Source organism: Zootoca vivipara, chromosome 1 (assembly GCF_963506605.1).
Source record: "Zootoca vivipara chromosome 1, rZooViv1.1, whole genome shotgun sequence".
NCBI lineage: Eukaryota > Metazoa > Chordata > Lepidosauria > Squamata > Lacertidae > Zootoca > Zootoca vivipara.
The window spans coordinates 129,741,641-129,759,983 of record NC_083276.1 but is presented as its reverse complement, the minus strand read 5'-3'; the positions used below and the strand labels follow the sequence as shown (position 1 = coordinate 129,759,983).

The window sequence follows — 18,343 nt, the reverse complement described above, 5'->3', positions numbered from 1 at the left end:
GATTTTTCCACTGGGTCAAGCTTTAGATCTCATGCATTTTTCATTATTGATACACTTATTTCTCTAAAACAATCTGATATATGAGAAGAAATCACTTTCTGAAATTGATAAATAAAATGTAATTAAATGAAGAAGACAATCAAGCTGATGATGTAAACCGAGAGTCAAGTTTTGGAGAACTGGATCTCAGATACCTGAAACAAATTGAGGTAGGTAAATATCTTGTGGGATTTGAAAAAAGGATCCAGAGTAAATAATTTGCTGCAATATTTCAGTCTTTGCCTTCTCAGATAACCAAGATAAAAATGAAAACAAATACCAGTCTCTTTTCCACCATATCATTGCATGTTTCACTGCAGAAACTACGTAGAAAAACAAAGTTTGGGGATTGTGTTTGCTCTTTCCTATTTCTTGGACTGAAATATTTCTTGTTTCTACCTTTTCTCATCAATATTTGTATGGATGAAATGTGAAGCATTGATCCTGGTGGGTTTTTTTCTTGCAGTCTTTGAACAGGAACCATTTGAGGGGGTGGCACAGGCCACATACCACATTCTGTGTATGATCCGTCAATCTCCATTTCCTGGGCACATCCTTCCCTTAAAATGTGGCACATCATTAAAGACATCAAAACTTTTAACAGAGTGGGCCTGGACCAGCCCACTAGGCATGTAGGATAGCTCTTCAGGAACCATTACAACTCCTGCTTTTGTTGCCTTACTGGAACAGTGGACTGGGAGGTAAATGTCAGGCTCTTTGGAAGTCCTTAATACATGGCTTGGACTGGCTAGGCCTCACACTTATCCTTCCTCCTGGCCATTGTCTAGACCAGGCATCCCCAAACTGTGGCCCTCCAGATGTTTTGACCTACAACTCCCATGACCCCTAGCTAAGAGGACCAGTGGTCAGGGATGATGGGAATTGTAGTCTAAAACATCTGGAGGGCCGAAGTTTGGGGATGCCTGGTCTAGACCTTCCTTCTTGTAGACATGCACCCATTCTTCATAGAACACAATTAAACCGTGTGTTTTAATTTGCTAGAGTGACAGTTTCATCACAGGCTACTTTGTGATGCTGTCTCAAAGCTCCGCAGGCAGCCATCCACCCTGACTAGTTTCTTCTGCAAATTGCATTGAGTTCATCAGGAAGTGTTGGGGGTGGAATAGAAGAGACAACTACCCTCCCAATTCATAGGGAAAAAAGTGTTTTTGTAAAGGGAATATGCAAACATTAGAACTGGGACACTGAAGGAAAGTAAAACAAAGTAAAATGGAACTTGGATGTGAAACACCCACAAGAAATTCCCCTAGCAATTAATTGGGGATAATATGCAAACGTTTTTCACTGCTAGTTTCTTATTCCTACAGATGTTATTGTGACTAAAGAAATATAAAATATAAATCTGTAGCCTGATTGATTTGTTGATTGTGCTATAATATCAGATCATGTCAGGATCCCTCTTACCATTGGTGGATTTCAGCTGCGATCTATGCACACTTATCTGGGAATAGGTAAAGGACCCCTGACAGTTAAGTCCAGTAGCAAATGACTCTGGGGCTGCGGCGCTCATCTCGCTTTACTGGCCAAGGGAGCTGGCGTTTGTCTGCAGACAGTTTTTCCGGGTCATGTGGCCAGCATGACTAAGCCACTTCTCGCAAAACCAGAGCAGCGCATGGAAACTCCCTTTACTTTCCTGCGGGAGCGGTACCTGTTTATCTACTTGCACTGTGTGCTTTCAAACTGCTAGGTTGGCAGGAGCTGGGACTGAACAACAGGAGCTCACCCTGTCGCAGGGATTCAAACCACCAACCTTTCGATCGGCAAGCCCAAGCAGCACAGTGGTTTAACCCACAGCGCCACCCGCATATCTGGGAATATGCCGCATTAAACCTGAGGAGGCACATCTGGTTGTACTGCTAGTAGCTGAGGCAAATGATGTGGCAGCTCAGGGGAAGGTCTTCATAGTTCGGCTTACTTCTAGGCCAGGCACGTCCAACAGGTAGATCACTGGATGCCTGTGGTGGATCACTGGCTCCCCTCAAAGAAGCTCAACAACTTTGACTCCCCTAAAAAAAGCTCAGCAACTTTGACCTGAACCCCTAAAAACGGGCTGTTCTCCCTAAAAACACCTCAACAACCTGAACCCCCCCAAACAACCTGAACCCCCCCCCTGCCTCTTTTTAACTCTATGAGTAGATCGCAGTCTCTTGGGAGTTGGCCACCCCTGTTCTAGGCAAATGGTTACAGAATTACAGCTCTACTGGGTGACACTCTATATTCTCAGAAATAGGTCTATTTAATTCAGTTGGGCTTATTCCCAGCATTGTAGCCTGAGTCTCCCAAATGAGTAAATTTAAAATTAAGTCTTTAAAGAAAGGATGCTAAGGAAGAGTGAGAAATAATTTTACTAGTAGTTTAGCAGAGACATACCAGAAAGGCCATACTTGAAAGCTGTTGTTCTTTAAAGACCAAATTGTAAGATTAATTGACGTGAACCATTAAGGGAAAGAGGGGGAGGATTATTGGAAGGAAAAGGTAACTTTTTTTGGGGGGGTGGAACAGCAAAATTTAATTAATCTATCTTTTTCTGTATTACCATGGTCTAAGGTTAACATTACTTTGACCTTGTGTTATAGCATAAAGCTCATCAGTTTCAGCTCTTCAGAAATGAAATGTATTTGCAGCAGGAGATCTGTTTTCCTCGATACTTGGGCAAAGGAGACTAGGAATAAGGCCCCTTAAGGAATCCAGTAATTCAATCTTGTATACATGTACACTAACCCTAGTGCTTACTTCCAAGTAGGCATGCATAGGATTGTGTTGTCTGATGCTAAGGTCAGTTTCTCCTTAGAAGTTTAATGGCATGTATGTGTCCATTGCATGTTTCCCCGCTTGCCATTCTGGATGGATTAAAAAAGAGAAAACTGTGCAACTTCTTTTTAAAGAAAAACACCAAACCCATGGCAGCCCTGGCACATCTCTGAGCTATGGTTAGCCCTTTCAAGACATTGGCTTCCCTTACGTGATTACACACGAGGAGTAACTTCTGACAATGGGAGCCTGTTGTACTCACATCAGCTCCCCTTGCTTTATTGGAGTTTCAAATAGTGCAGGCAGAATACATGGGGATGGCAGGCTGTAACTTCAAAAGTCGCATGTTGTGGGCAGGGGGGGCGTTCAGGCAGAGCTGGACGACACAGTTCTAAGCATGCAAGGGAACCCCGTACTGTCAGTTTTCATGCAATTTACTACGGTGCCCAAGGAAACCAGCTGCGTCGTCCAACCCTTAAATTTTGACGTGATGATCAAAAGTCATGACAATTCAGCTCAGCTCTGTTTAAATCTGAGGAGAACCCAGCTTTTCTCTAATCCGAAGTCTTATGGGAGAAATGAAAAGAAAAGAGTACCTTTAGACTATGTAGTTAGGTACTTCCTTTGCCACAACACACAATATTTCCTCTTGGCTTTATATTTCCTACAGCAGTTTGGAAAGATTTATTGTGCTTGCCTGGAAGCACATTCAGGGGTCTGATAGGAGCCAAGGAACATTCCATGACCCGTCAGACACTTATTTGTGTGGCCAGAGGCAGTTTTGGATGTTTGCCTTTTAATAACGGCATCTTTTTTTCTGTATCCGCTTCTGCAACAGTTTTCTGTATCAAGGCTGAAAATGGAAGGGGAGGAAGAGGAAAGGCTACCTTTAGCTGAGTGGTGGATGTTGTTTATTGAATGGTTTATCATAATGAGCTTGCCTGTGCTGTATTGGGCGTCACCCTGCTGCTTAGGTCTTTGTTACATTTTCTGCAGTGTTTTTTTATTACGCCTGCTGGTTCAGAATATCTCATTATGCATGGATATTCATTTCAAGCTGTCTTGACTTTTGCATAAAGAGTTACAAAACCTGCAGAGGGCCTCGGGTCGGCTTGCCAGGGCCAATAGCCTCTGGTGATGTCCTTTGAAGTTTGGCGATTGGTTCGTGTTTCTAAGCATTATCCACTCAGGACTGAAATCTCAGCGGCCTTTCTCATGCATCTAGGGTCTATATTTTAGGCTTCATTTTGCTCTTTGCAGCAGATATTCTGTCAGAGAAGCAACTGAGTTTTCTCTTGAGATTGATTTGGCAAATTTGAGTAACTTATTGAAAAATGAAGAGGAAGGCTCGTCTAATATTTCAAAAGCATACTTGCCCCTTAGGTTCAAGGTAGGATGGGGGGGGGAGTGTTTTTTTTAAAAAAAGTTGGGAAGCTGTGTCCTTCCAGATGTTTTGGACTGCACCCTTGTCACTCTACCCACTCCAGCCAGCTTGGCCAGTGGGGGAGAGGATTGGAGTTGTCCTGCAGTGATATCTGACAGGCCACAGGCTCCTCACCTCAGATTTATTTACTGGTGCTCATGTGGTAGAATAGACAGCATGGGCTTGCTATTGAGTTAAGTGGTTTTCACTTGCACAATCTCTCGTGTTGGCATTGGGGCCAAGATAGTTTGGGATTCTGCGCATGACGTTCTCTCTGTGCTGCTGTACATCAAACCCTGAAGTTCTCCGGGCAGCATAACTTAAGCAAGGAGTTGCAGTCTTACAGTGCAATTCAATGCTATCTATTTAGAATTAAACCCCAATGATTTCACTGGGGCTTATACCTAGGGAAATCAGTGCGAAATTCCAGTGTTGATATCCCTGCATACGATCTTCACGTTCATTAAAATTTGCAAGTTTTTCGGTGTTTGTTAGGTTGTAAGGACATGGGCTCTGCCACCTAGGAAGAAGATAAGAGCCATGTATGCTACAAGTTGCTGAACGTGCGGAGCGCCTCCTTTAAAAGCTTGCTTTTTTGTGAATGATATCAGGTGATAAGAAGGGTGTGTTTCTGATGCTTGATTGGGATGCCTGTTTCACAGATGCAAAACATCACTTGATATTACAGTGGCTGAATACAGAACATGGTCATGAGAATTCAGCTGTAGCTCACTTACCATTTCTTAGGGCATGGCAGCTGCTCTTAGCAACACCATAGTGAATTACAGTCTAAAACTGTATTTCCATTTGTTTCTTTCTTGGGAGGCTGTCAAGTCGGCTTATCACATTTTACATTCAAATAATTCCATAAGTGTTACTTTCCAATAATAATAATAAGCCAAGGTAATAAGCAGTTTGATACACTTGAATGTCAGGGAAGGAAAATCAGGTCCTGGGGGAGATCCTTTTAACATCTTGTGAATATAAAAGAATTCTAAAATTACATTAACCAAGGCAAAGCATAGCATCAGTCGAGAGGGAGGCTAGAAAGTACAATAAAGAGAATGTTAGCCAGGAAAATGGGTAGAATGAGATTTTCTCAGGAAAGAAAGTCAGGCTCTGATGTTGCCTGCCTCCCATAGGGTTTTTTTCCCTCCTTCAGGGAAAAAGGGAAGTTGTACATTTGCAACTCAGAGCGATACACACTGGGTAAATACTCAGAATGCAATTGTGCAGAGATCGCTTTCCAGACCTCCCACAATCAGGAAACTAACAATCACATTTCAGAATTTCTTGCGCAACCGCTTCAACAAGGTCCAAGTGTCGTATCTAAGGGTATCATCCCAGCTTTTATTTTATTTTCTGTGGGTAGTGATCATTCCCAATTTCACTCTTCATTATTTGGTCAGTTTCAAGGGATAAGAGAGAAGAACTGTTTGTTCTTTCTAGCGCAGCACACAAGATGAACTCTTGCCCCTTTGCTCTTGTCCTGGAAGCTGATGGGGAAAGGTGGCTTGCAATGCCACCCACTGAATCAGTGCCGTATTGTGAGCCTTATGGACCACATGGAGAGTATGGCAAAAAATGATGCAAATTATCCTCCTATGGGCTAAGTCCAATGGAGAAATAACTAGTCATCTTTGGCCAGCTTCAGTGGCTGAAAACTACTTTCCCCATTGCAGTTAGGCTAATACATCTTTGTGCACAAAATAAAGCTGAGATCAGGATTCTCATCTGATAGAAAATTGCTTGAGCTCCAAGCAGATTTCCACACATTAAAAAAATCCAGTTGAGGAAACACTAACACATTTCCTGCACACTAGTACATTTCCTGCACCTCTTCCACGTGGCTCAACAACCTTGATTATAAGCTGAGAGAGAGAGAGCAAGCCTCCAAGGTAAAAATGGCTCTAAGATTAGGACCATTTGGCCGCATTGTTAGAGAGCAGCATTTTCCTTTTTATTCTCCTTGGCAGCATTTGATTGATAAACGCGCTAGTTAGGAGCAGCTTTCGTTATTTTGAAGCAGCCAGGAGTGAAAGATGGACAGACTGTGTGTGCAGAGGGAGGAAGCAGGGGTGAGCGGAAAGGTTGGGAGGAGGTGAAGGGATGTAGCTGTGGTTCAAGGTCTTTATTTTTCATTAAGGAGTCCTGGCTTACAGCTCTCTGGAAAGCCTATCAGGGAGTGAACAAAGGATGGGTTTAATGACTGTCATCTATCAGCTGTCCACATTTTAAACTTCAAGATGTCTCTATTCCCAAAGCTCCTTGCCATGACAAGGCTAATTGTATAATTATTATGCTATACCGACACACTCACACCAGGGCAAAAGGCTGAGATAATTATCACTCCAAGCAAGTACATTAACATAAAATGTAGTTTACTAATGGGGCTGCTCTGGTAGGAAGTTCAGTGTGTAGCAGAGAAGAATTTAAACCAAGGACTTATCAAGCCACCTCAAGATCAAGATTCTCTGTTTGTTCGTCAGCTATATATTATTTTCTTGCTTATGCTGAGTAGGTTTCTCATCTATTCTCTCTCTTTTCGCCAAGGTACAATATGAAATGCTACCATACCAATAATAAAACTTTACCTATGTTTTAACTTCTTTAAAAATAAAGATTGCTAAAATGAAGCATTAAATGCTTGCTCAAGTGGGGGGGACGGGACCTCAAGATTGCCCCAGAAGAGACTCGGACTCTCACTCCAATGTGCCTCCAGGGCAGCTGATGGAGACATCACCACTGAGAACTCGTACCTCTAAATGAACATGGTAAACCAGAGATATTGTACTTTAGAGAATGGTCCTGCCTATGTTAGAAATTTCAACAGGGCATAGAGGAGGTGCAGGGCTGAGGGTCCAGCAGCAGGCAGTTGCAGGGTCAAGGAGCAAGGCAGAGGCGAAGACGAAGGTCTGGGAGTCAAGGAGCAAGGCGTCGGCAAGGCAAGGGTCCAAGGATCAAGGCGTCGGCAAGGCGAGGATCCAAGGAACAAGGCGTCAGCAAGGCAAGGGTCCAAGGAGCAAGGCGCAAGAGGCCAGATGCAACAAGGCAGGGATAGCGTTGCAGTGGCAAAGAGCTGAAGGGAAATGCTGAGCTTTTATCCCTCCCAGCTCTTGCCACCAGGTGCAGTGAGTTATCAAGTGGCCTCACCTGAGGGGCCACTCCCTGCTTCTCCAGCACAAGCTGAGGCAGGCCCCAGAGCCTGACTCCTGCCCATACTCCTGACAGGAGCTCACCCTCACCTCTGAGCTGTCCTCCTGGAGGGGTTAGGATTGGGCAGAGGCCTGGCTCTGCCTATGATATGTTCTTCCACTGGGGAAGCTCACACTGTGCCAAGAACAGGGGCTGCTAAGGAGATACTGCTAGTGGTATTCTTGCAAGTGATAGCTGGCATAGGGCATCAGGGTGTTTTGAGGATGAGGTAGCAGAGCTGGTCAAGGATCTGCTGGATCCAAAGTTGGCCCATTGCTAGCTGAGGGGCCTGGGGGGGGAAGCCCGCCCCCATGCACACACTTTTCACCCTGACCGATAGGGCTTCAGATGGCCCACCACTCCAATCATTCCCAGTACAGTACTGGGTAACCCCCCAGATTAGCATTGCTCTGCCCATCTAGATATTCATTTATTTACATGATTGATATCTCACCCCTCATCACATGTGATCTCAGGGACACGTCACAACAATTTAAAACACAAGATACAACAAAAATAAAAACAGAATCCACTTTAAAATATGCATGCAGGTCCTGGGTTACAGTGGTGCCTCGCTAGACGAATTTAATTCGTTCCACGGGTCTTTTCTTATAACAAAAAAATTGTCTAGCGAATCCCATAGGAATGCATTGAAATTTTTTTGGAATTTTTTTTTGCCCATAGGAACGCATTAATTGAATTTCAATGCATTCCTATGGGAAACCGCGATTCACTAGATGAATTTTTCATAAAACGAATTCGTCTAGCGAGGCAACCTCCGCTCGAAAAACCCTTTCGTTAAGCGGAAATTTCGTTAAGCAGGGCATTCGTTAAGCGAGGCACCACTGTATTTGATTTATTTATCTGAAATTATATAGTAATGTTCATAAAATATATCCCAGCAGTTCTACACACTTGAAATACAATAAAAACTTTACACCCCAAAGGGGGGGGAAGTGGGGGGGAGGAGAAAGTGAAACATAGACAAATTGTCATAAAACACGTGATACCACAGTCAAGACCTACTGGAATAGGAAGGAGTTTTACCTTATCTGTGGAATAATGGCAAGGAGGTTGTGCAAACCTCCCTTGGAAGGGAGATCTCTGAGAGGGGGGCTGCAGCAAAGAAGACCTTGCTCCTGGTGGCAGCCAAGCTCCCTACAAGATGGAAACCAAATTAGGGCCTTATCAATAGATCTTAAGTGCCAGCAAGCTGCACTGCACACATGGAAAACTGAGGCTTGGGGTTGGCAACAAGAAGACCTTTTCAGTTGTGGCTCATTACTCCTGGAATGTTTCCTGCAGTGAGGCCCGCCTGCCTACCAATACTGACATCTTCTGAGCAGCAAGTTCTTTCCTTTCCTCCAAGGCATCTGATGGAACATGATAATGATGATGATGATGATGATGATGATGATGATGATGATGATAATTTATTATTTATACCCCGCCCATCTGGCTGGGTTTCCCCAGCCACTCTGGGCGGCTTCCAACCGAATATTAAAACAGCACAGCATCAAACATTAAAAACTTCCCTAAACAGGGCCGCCTTCAGTTGTCTTCTAAAAGTAAAATAGTTACTTATTGCCTTGACATCTGATGGGAGGGCATTCCACAGGGCGGGTGCCACTACCGAGAAGGCCCTCTGTCTGGTTCCCTGTAACCTCACTTCTCGCAATAAGGGAACCGCCAGAAGGCCCTCGGTGCTGGATCTCAGTGTCCGGGCTGAATGGTGGGGGTGGAGACGCTCCTTCAGGTATACAGGACCGAGGCCGTTTAGGTCCAGCTGTGTCAAGGCTGATGCCCTTTGTCAGGTGACTAACATAATATAACATATAGTACATTATTGTACCAGCCACCTATTAGAACTTTATGCATTGAGAACAACATGGGATAAAGTGGAATGCCATAGAAAGAGAATATGATCCTGTTGGAAAGAGTGTGCAGTTTCTTCTAGTTTGTCAGGTGACTTGGTCCAAATTGTTCAGGTCCTGTGTTCTCTCGAAAGAGATAGTGGTCTGCAGATTTTTTAAAATGGTGTTGCAACTGTGTGCATGCCGATTTAAAGTGATGTTTCTAAAGGGCTACCAAAAGAAACGAAGCTCACATCTCCGGGTAGTATGGGAACACGGACTTGATTAACATGGCTGCAAAGCGGCAGCTATCCTACTGGACTGAAGACTAATTTCCAGCAGAGGCAAAGTGCCTCGTTCCCCGGAGTCCTTTTGAAAACTACAGCACTCATCAGACTATGTTCCTCTAATTACTACAGTATTATTAATTATGGCTAACACATTGCAAAGAAGGGCAGCCATTATGCCCTTGGAGCGCTGCCAGTGAAGCATATCATCCCATTAATTAAAGGTTGTATGTGGGGATATTTTCCCGTTCACTCTCCTCCATTTTCAAATTCCCTTTCCCTCTTGTGTGATGTGACTCGTTTCTTCTCTCAGCCTCTCTGGCTTTTCCCTTACTTACTTTCTCTTTCTTCCTCGCTGCCATTTTCTTCATGCCTGGGCTGTCACTTTCTCTTTAGTCACACATTCTGCAAACAAAGTCATATCCTTCCTCTCCTTAACCATCATTCTGTACTCTTTGACCAGGGGCAGCAGACTATTTCTGCTGCTCCAGAGAAGCGGACACGGAGCAATGGATTCAAACTACAAGAAAGAAGATTCCACCTAAACATTAGGAAGAACTTCCTGACAGTAAGAGCTGTTCGGCAGTGGAATTTGCTGCCAAAGAGTGTGGTGGAGTCTCCTTCTTTGGAGGTCTTTAAGCAGGGGCTTGACAGCCATCTGTCAGGAATGCTTTGATGGTGTTTCCTGCTTGGCAGGGGGTTGGACTGGATGGCCCTTGCGGTCTCTTCCAACTCTATGATTCTATGATTATTATTAGCCAATTTAATCTGATGCAATTTCCTCCTCCCTTCCACAACAACAACAAAACCACAGCCTGTGAGGTCAGTGGGGGGGGGGAGAGAGAAGAGAATTGACAGCAGAAGGGTTATCAACAGGCGTGGGGAACTGTTGCACAGCCAATGGCAAGGGATGATGGAAGTTGTAGTTCAGCAACATTTTGTGAAAGTGTTATGTCGTGAGTAGAAAGATTCCTCACTCCTGGATTATCATATTTACATTAGACTAGCTATTTATTAACTTCACTTCATTTTAATCTGAATTATTAAGTGAAGGGCAAAAAAGCTGCTGGCAATTTTTCCAGTGGTCTCATTCTAACAGAACACACACACCCCATCTCCTGATATTACCCAAATTAGTAAGATGTTCACAAATGTTCATATGTCTGTAGAACAAAAAGGCTGGAAAAGCTCTTTCTCAGATCCTCTAATTAATCATCACTAGTTTGTGCAAGTTTGTCCATTCTTAAGGAAATCAGCCCTGAGTGCTCCCTGGAAGGACAGATCGTGAAGCTGAGGCTCCAATACTTTGGCCACCTCATGAGAAGAGAAGAATCCTTGGAAAAGACCCTGATGTTGGGAAAGATTGAGGGCACTAGGAGAAGGGGACGACAGAGGACAAGATGGTTGGACAGTGTTCTCGAAGCTACGAACATGAGTTTGACCAAACTACGGGAGGCAGTGGAAGACAGGAGTGCCTGGCGTGCTATGGTCCATGGGGTCACGAAGAGTCGGACACGACTAAACGACTAAACAACAACAAGTTTGTGCAAGATGTTAACATAACCTTTATTCCTTGAAACAATACCTGCAAACTTAACTCACCCCCACAGATTCTGTGTGATGCCAGGCAAATTATACTGGAGTTAAGGGCTCCAGAATAATCTTCCATAAAACACCTAGACTATCATCAAATACAGCAAGCCAGTTGGAAAAAGAAACCCATTATGTTTTTCTTAGCAGTCCCCGACAGACTGTCTTGGAACAGTATTATTGAAAACCTCTCCTAAATCAGATTCAAGATATTATAGCAGCTTCTGCTAAGGTCTGTCAGGAATTCCATTATAAACCCATATTTCTCGTGTTTATAATGTAGCCATAAAATTTTTCTCCGGACTGTGACTTGGCATAAAAAGTCTTGGCCTGAGGCAATTTTATTTTGTATTATTCAAGAAATCTATATATTAGGTTATTTTTGAATTGCTGGAATATCAAAATAATAGTCTGGGTGCCATTTTGTATTGCTGTGAATTTAAGAAAATACTTCTTTTCCTCTAAAATAAGAAGCTCAAAACTATAAATTCATAATACAGCAAATCCACAACAATAAATATAGAAATAAAACACTGAAGCTTACAAATTAGACACTGTAAATCTCAAGTGATTAATGTCTCTATAAGTGCTTTATTATGAAATATGTTATTTTGGATTAATATTCACATACCATTATTTCTGCTATTAATCATATTCTGGATCCTGGATATAATGTGTGCATACCTTTTGCTTTTGAAAACCAATACAGTATAGTCTCCAGCCTGAGTGCGGGTGTCGACAAAATATATTTTCAAACTCACATTTCCTCCTCTTCATCCCATTTAGCGTAATAAGACAGAATTGTCAATGCCAGTCCAAAACTCTGCTACAATTAAAAAAAAAAAACCAAACCAAATATGTGGTAAATTGACTTGATTTGTATATTTCACACAGCATGCAATTGATCTGCCCAATCAGATATTGTGTTCCTATTTTGTTTGTTAGGAATTTACTGTGCACACACACACACCAAAGTTACTAGTTTAATAAAAATGCAGGAGAAGGGTAAGCAGTGGAGAGGGGCAGTACCAAATAGCTCCTGGCACCAATTCAGATGTCATGCCGACATTTAAACCCACAGGGTCACCTGGCAGTCAGGTGCCATTAGTCAACACCTTCCCTTTCTGCCATCTGTTTCTGTCTAGCCCCATTTGTGCAAATTAACTCTCAGCATGGAGCCATTCTCATATTTGTCACGATTCTTCTTTCTGTGTCCTCCAGCTTTCCTTCTGAACCCGGACACCACAATGGCCTACATTTAAGATGTGGGCCTGAAATCCTTCCTGCATGCTACTGCCTCAGCCTCTGTGGTCAGGGAGGCCAAGTGGCCCCACCAGCGGCCCCCTTCTCCTGCTGCCTCCTCTTCAGCTGTCTTGATGCCTCCTCCTTTCTCCCTGCTCTTGTCTGCAGGGTTGTGGTCCCCCACCCACCCTCTGAAAGTGGGCTCGGAAAGAGGGGCACCACTTGCTGCAATGGGGTCCAGGGCCGGCTCTAGGTAGACCCCTGGTGGTGCGGTGTGCCAGGGCACCAGGCCAGTAGGCAGGGCGCCGTGCGGCAAAGCCGCATGGAAACCATGCTGCACCCTGCGAGGGCGGGGGCGCTGGAGCGATCTCCGTCCCTCAGCACCAGGGCGCGTGACCTGCTCGAGACTGCCCTGATGGGGTCGGTGGGCTGCAGCACCGCCATTGACAGCCAGGCCTACATTCAGGCTTATGCGAGACACTTTTGTGTGCTACCGGTAGTAACACTGTGCTGTCCGTTGTGCTCTCCGTCTTATGAACCTGACCCAACTCCATCCCCCTTCCCTCAGCGAGTCTCTCGACTTCTGTTTTATCTTTAGCATGGCACTGCTTCGGCATGAGGAGTTAAATATTTAGAATTGGCTGCTAAAGATAATCTGTCCTGTTTTCGACCAGGATTGCCTCTCCACATTTCCAGATAATGTCATGCTGCTGCTAGTTAGAAAGGCCCACAGATAGAGCCCCACACAATTCCTGCTCACCCCAGAGTAAGTTCTGCCGTGATGTATTTCCTAGTAATGCACTTAGAATTGTTGTGTTGGAATCGGGCCTTAACACCATAATAAACACTGGCACATTTGTAGTTCAGAAGTTCACACGACCTGATTCTGCTGTTATTTGGCACCCAAGTATCGCAGCGCTTGGTTCATTAGCTATTGTGTGCCGTAGATGTCCGAGGCCCTTTCCAAATGTGTCACCTCACTATCCGTTATCATCCTAAGCAGCATTCTTTCCAGACATTTCTTATTCTACCCTTCTGGCTCATTACTTGCATCTCACATTTCTTAATTAGCATTTTAGTGTTTGGGCTGTTGATGTTTTGCCTGATAAATGAGAAATATAAATGATACAAGATAATTCTGGATGCATCTTCTTGTTAAGGAGCAACAGTCTATCATTGTTTGCGCTGACATGCATTACTTGGTTCCGCAATTTAGCCAAATTGAAGAAAATGCAATTCTGGAAGTCTTCTGTACCTAGTAATTGACAAAGTAATCCGTTCATATGTGCCAGCAATGTCAACACAAGGAGCCGTAAGAGCACCACACATTGAGGAGTCTTGCACATGAGTCACCGTCCTGCCTCCTGCAGCAATATTGCTGCATTTCATTTTGGGCTGATAATAAGTCCCACAGAGGGTATCCTTGGGCATTACATCCACACCATACATTTAAAGCACGTGGCCAAAGAATCATTATTAAAAGTGCTGGGAATTGTAGCTCTGCGAGGGGTAAACTACAGTTCCCAGGATTCTAGGGTGGGGGAGCTATGTACTTGAAAGATCTACATTGGCTCCCAGTACGTTTCCGAGCACAATTCAAAGTGTTGGTGCTGACCTTTAAAGCCCTAAATGGCCTCGGTCCAGTATACCTGAAGGAGCGTCCCCACCCCCATCGTTCAGCTGAGGTCCAGTACCGAGGGCCTTCTGGCGGTTCCCTCGTTGCGAGAAGCCAAGTTGCAGGGAACCAGGCAGAGGGCCTTCTCGGTGGTGGCGCCCGCCCTGTGGAACGCCCTCCCATCAGATGTCAAAGAGAAAAACAGCTACCAGATATTTAGAAGACATCTGAAGGCAGCCCTGTTTAGGGAGGCTTTTAATGTTTAGTTGTTTTGTTTCATTTTTCTGTTGTAAGCCGCCCAGAGTGGCTGGGGAAACCCAGCCAGATGGGTGGGGTATAAATAATATATTATTATTATTATTTTATTTTAAATATGTTTTTCATGTGTGATTTGGGCTCTGACAAAATCACTTTCCTCTCACTTTACAATGTTAGCTGTGAATTGCAGTTTGGATACATCAGGCCAACAGCACTGTCTCTTGCGGGAGTGCAGTACCATTATATGGCTTCCCCGATGGGATTCGGCTAAGCAGTATTTTGAAAGCAGTAGGAATACTTCAAACTAGATTTGCCATTGAAATTGCAAAGTTCTGAACATCAAGATGAATCTGGAGGCTTTTCCTTAGGTGATATCTCTGCAAGACTTGAGAGAAGCTAAAGGGATTATTATTATATTTGCTAGGCTTCCACCTGCATTTGCAAGACAAAAACAAATTGAGCATATCTTTCAAGCCATGTAGGAAACCACATCAGCGTGGAAGGAGAGCCTTGAAGCAAACACAAAAGAAAGAGCCCGTAGAGCCTGTCCCCCCCCCCCCCCGGCCAAAGCAGAACAGGCAAGCCTAACTGGACCTTACATTAATTATGTGATTTGCAACCAAGTCACATGTTTTAAAACATTAAAAAGCAAGAATAGGGAGGTAAAGACTGTTCTCAGTGTGCAGATAGGGGATATTTAATCCTGCTGCAGTCTGTAATAAATCTCCCCAATAGCAACTAGCATGCAGGGGTTAGGGCTGGATTTTCCATTGGCACCAGCGGGAAGCCATTTCTTTTCTAATGCTAACTGCCCTGAAGGATAATTTTTTGCAAAGATCATGGCTGCGAAAGGAACTTAAACAAGCTCTCATCCCTGTGTGCTGCAGTGTCATTGCACATATGTGTGTGCGCGCACACACACACACACACACACAAATGCACACATTAACTGGCATTTAATTTTTGGACAGCAACTAAGGAGACAGAGTGCTGGAGCGAAATCAGTTAGTACAGAGGGTCAATCAGAAACTGAGGCAAGACAACTGACTGTGGGGTGGGGTGGATTCAGCCACTATTTGCTTGCTCCCCCTGGTGGGCTGGCAAGAGTTCCCATGCTGAGATTGCCCACTGAATGTTCTTACACTCAAGCACCCCAACTAAGGGGGGGGAGGCCTGGCCAGGGTCACATGATACAACTTGTGGCCAGCCCTGCCTCTCTGTTGCCAAAAACTTTGCGCAAACCAGTGCTAAACATGCTGGTGGGGCCTGGATAAGGCAGCATCTGCCCATGTCAAAAGCCATAAGAGGATCCTCCCTCCCCCCTGATGGGCCATGATCCCCCCCAACTTTTTACCCATTCATAAATTGCGCCAGTGAACCAATACCGGTAATAACATAGAGGCATTAGGTCAGCCATGGTGGGAGCAGAAATCTGGACTAGATGCGTCTGAGGTCTGATCCAGTAAGGCTGCTCTTATGTTCTTCAATGGAATGTGCACCACCTATTTATGGAGAGAGAGAGAGAGAGAGAGAGAGAGAGAGAGAGAGAGAGAGAGAGAGATATTTCCCGGCTGTTCAAGTTTCATAGGGACACATCAGGCTCTCATACCTGAAGGCAAACAGGTGTGCAGGCCAGAAAAAAGTGGCAGGGAGCAGCAGAAGCCAGCTGGCTCAAGGCCGGTAGCTACGGTAGGTAGCCAGAAGGAGGATCAGGTAGCATACCCCCCCCCCAGTCACAAGATGACCAAGACTGAGAAAGTCAGCAGGCCTTCAGAGACAGTCCTCTGGTATCAACCCAACTTCACAGGCTATAAGGATTGCAGCCTGTTATGTAAGGCTCCTAGGTAGAATTGGATGCTACCACCCACCCCTCACTTCCAGCCAACAGCTCTGATGATAGAGTTTGCAAGCAGCTAACATCTGACCTACAGGACTCCCAATCTGAGCACTATAGTGGCTAAGACTGTGGTTTGAAGGACCTCCAATACTCAAGCTTTAACTCAAGATTGAAGGCCTTTTAATGACCCCCACCCACCCACCCCCAGCTTCAGGATCAGGGACAACTGCCTAGGTAACAAACTGAGGCTGTGACACATAACCATCTTAAAGCTGGATTGTTCTTTTTCTCAATTCAGATTGAAGCTGGTTTGGGGAGAAATGCTTCAGAATGCAGTATTTCATAAGAAACAACAGGATAGATGTGCATTATGGCTGGCACCATGGGCGTACCCAGGATCAAAACTAGGGGGGGCAAGGGGAGGGGCCACAAAGTGGGCGGGGAAAGTGCAGTCAGATGCGCCGGGCTGGTGGGCGGAGACAGAGCCCAGCCCAGCCCAGCGGAGCGCGAGTTTGGCGTTCCCGCCCGCCGTGCCGCGCTCTCTGGTTCCCCGCCGCGCTTGGCCTTGCCTGAGGGCGCGACGGGGAGCTGGAGGGAGGGCGCAGCGCGGCGGGCGGGAACGGCGAACTCACGCTCTGCCGGGCTGTGCCCCTCCCTAGAAGCAGGGCTGGTGGGCGGAGGCGGAGGCGGGGCCCAGCCCAGCGGAGCGCGAGTTCGGCGTTCCCGCCCACCGCGCCGCGCTCCCTGGTTCCCCGCCGTGCTTGGCCTTGCCTGAGGGCGCGCCGGGGAGCTGGAGGGAGGGTCCGGCGCGGCGCGGCGCGAATGGCGAACTCGCGCTCCGCCGGGCTGTGCTCCGCCTCTGCCCACCAGCCCTGCTTCTAGGGAGGGGCAGCTGCCCTAACTTGCCCCGTGGTGGGTACGCCCTTGGCTGGCACTGTGTGTGTACACCGCTTCTCAAACTGGGGACACTGAATATAGAGTGTACAAGAGTGTACACCCCTTACTTTCATATCCCAAAGCAATCTCAGTAGACAGAATTCACAGGCAAAGTCCTTCTTGGCCAGCCATTGTAACTGGTATAATAATTTAAGTTTGTAACGGCAGCTTCCCAGATATATATCATGAAAATTAAACAATAAATGATGAAGTGGCTTTGGTTTTAGTGGATAGTGGCAAAAGGAAGTGAAATGAGTTCATTTGTTGGGGTAGAACACTGTTTGAAAAGGCAGGTTAGGGTGATTTTACAAGGCTTGTCATTTCTCATTAGGCTCAGTATGAGTCTAACTTTGCTCATCCAGGTTATAGCATCTGTGGAATTCAGACTGAAATTACATCCTTTTAAGGGTCCGCAGAGAATAATACATCCTTTACATACAGCTTCAATCTGTTCTGGCATACCCATGTCTGTGGGTATTTTATCTATATTGGCATGCATAGGAAAGGGCTATTGGTGCAGTGGGCATTCATGCCCAGTTACCCTGGAGAGGTTTAGAAAACAACCTGTGTTCTACCTTGAAGAGGGTCCGTAACGCCTGAAGATGAGAAACAGAGGTCTGATTTGTAAAAAAATGAAGCCAAGAACAAGCAAGTTAGGTTTCTGATCTGTGCACATTTTCCTGGGAGTCAGCCTCAATGACCACAGAGGGACTTACTTGATCAATGGCAACTAGACATGATGGCTATGCACAGCCTCCACACCAGGGGGCAGTAATGCTTCACAATATGCGTTTCTGGAAACAGGTGCTCTTCTGGAAACAGGCCCTACTTGCTTGCTTCCCATGGGCATCTGGTTGGCCAAAGTGAGAACAGGATGCTGGACCAGATGGGCCACTTTCAAGAGGTTCTTATGTCCTTGAGTTCTCACTTCTAAGCGGACGTTTGTAGGGGTCTGAGGGTAGCTGGTGGAAAGTGAGTTACACTGTTGTGTGTAGTAATAGCAGGTTGAGACTAAGCTCAGGGCCGTCTCAAGCTGGTTGGGCGCTCTGGCGCCATGGTGCGGAGATCGCTCTGGCGCCCCCGCCCTGGTGGGCGGGTGCATGGCTTCTGCGCGGCTTTGCCGCGCAGCGCCCTCCTGCCAGCACGGCGCCCTGGCGCCCCGGCGCCCCACGCCACTGAGACTACCCCTAGAGCCGGGCCTGACTAAGCTTCAGGCAGAAGTAGCTGCAGGCACACAGAAGGCGGGGACTTTCAAGCTGGAAGTAGATCCATTTGTATTACTTGCATATTGCGTAG

General features: G+C 45.6%; 1 protein-coding gene across 5 annotated transcripts in view; it reads left to right on the top strand.

Moving 5' to 3' along the window:
- Nucleotides 1-18,343, top strand: part of ERBB4 (erb-b2 receptor tyrosine kinase 4) — an 818,250-nt gene that overhangs the window by 689,774 nt on the left and 110,133 nt on the right. The window lies entirely within an intron of this gene.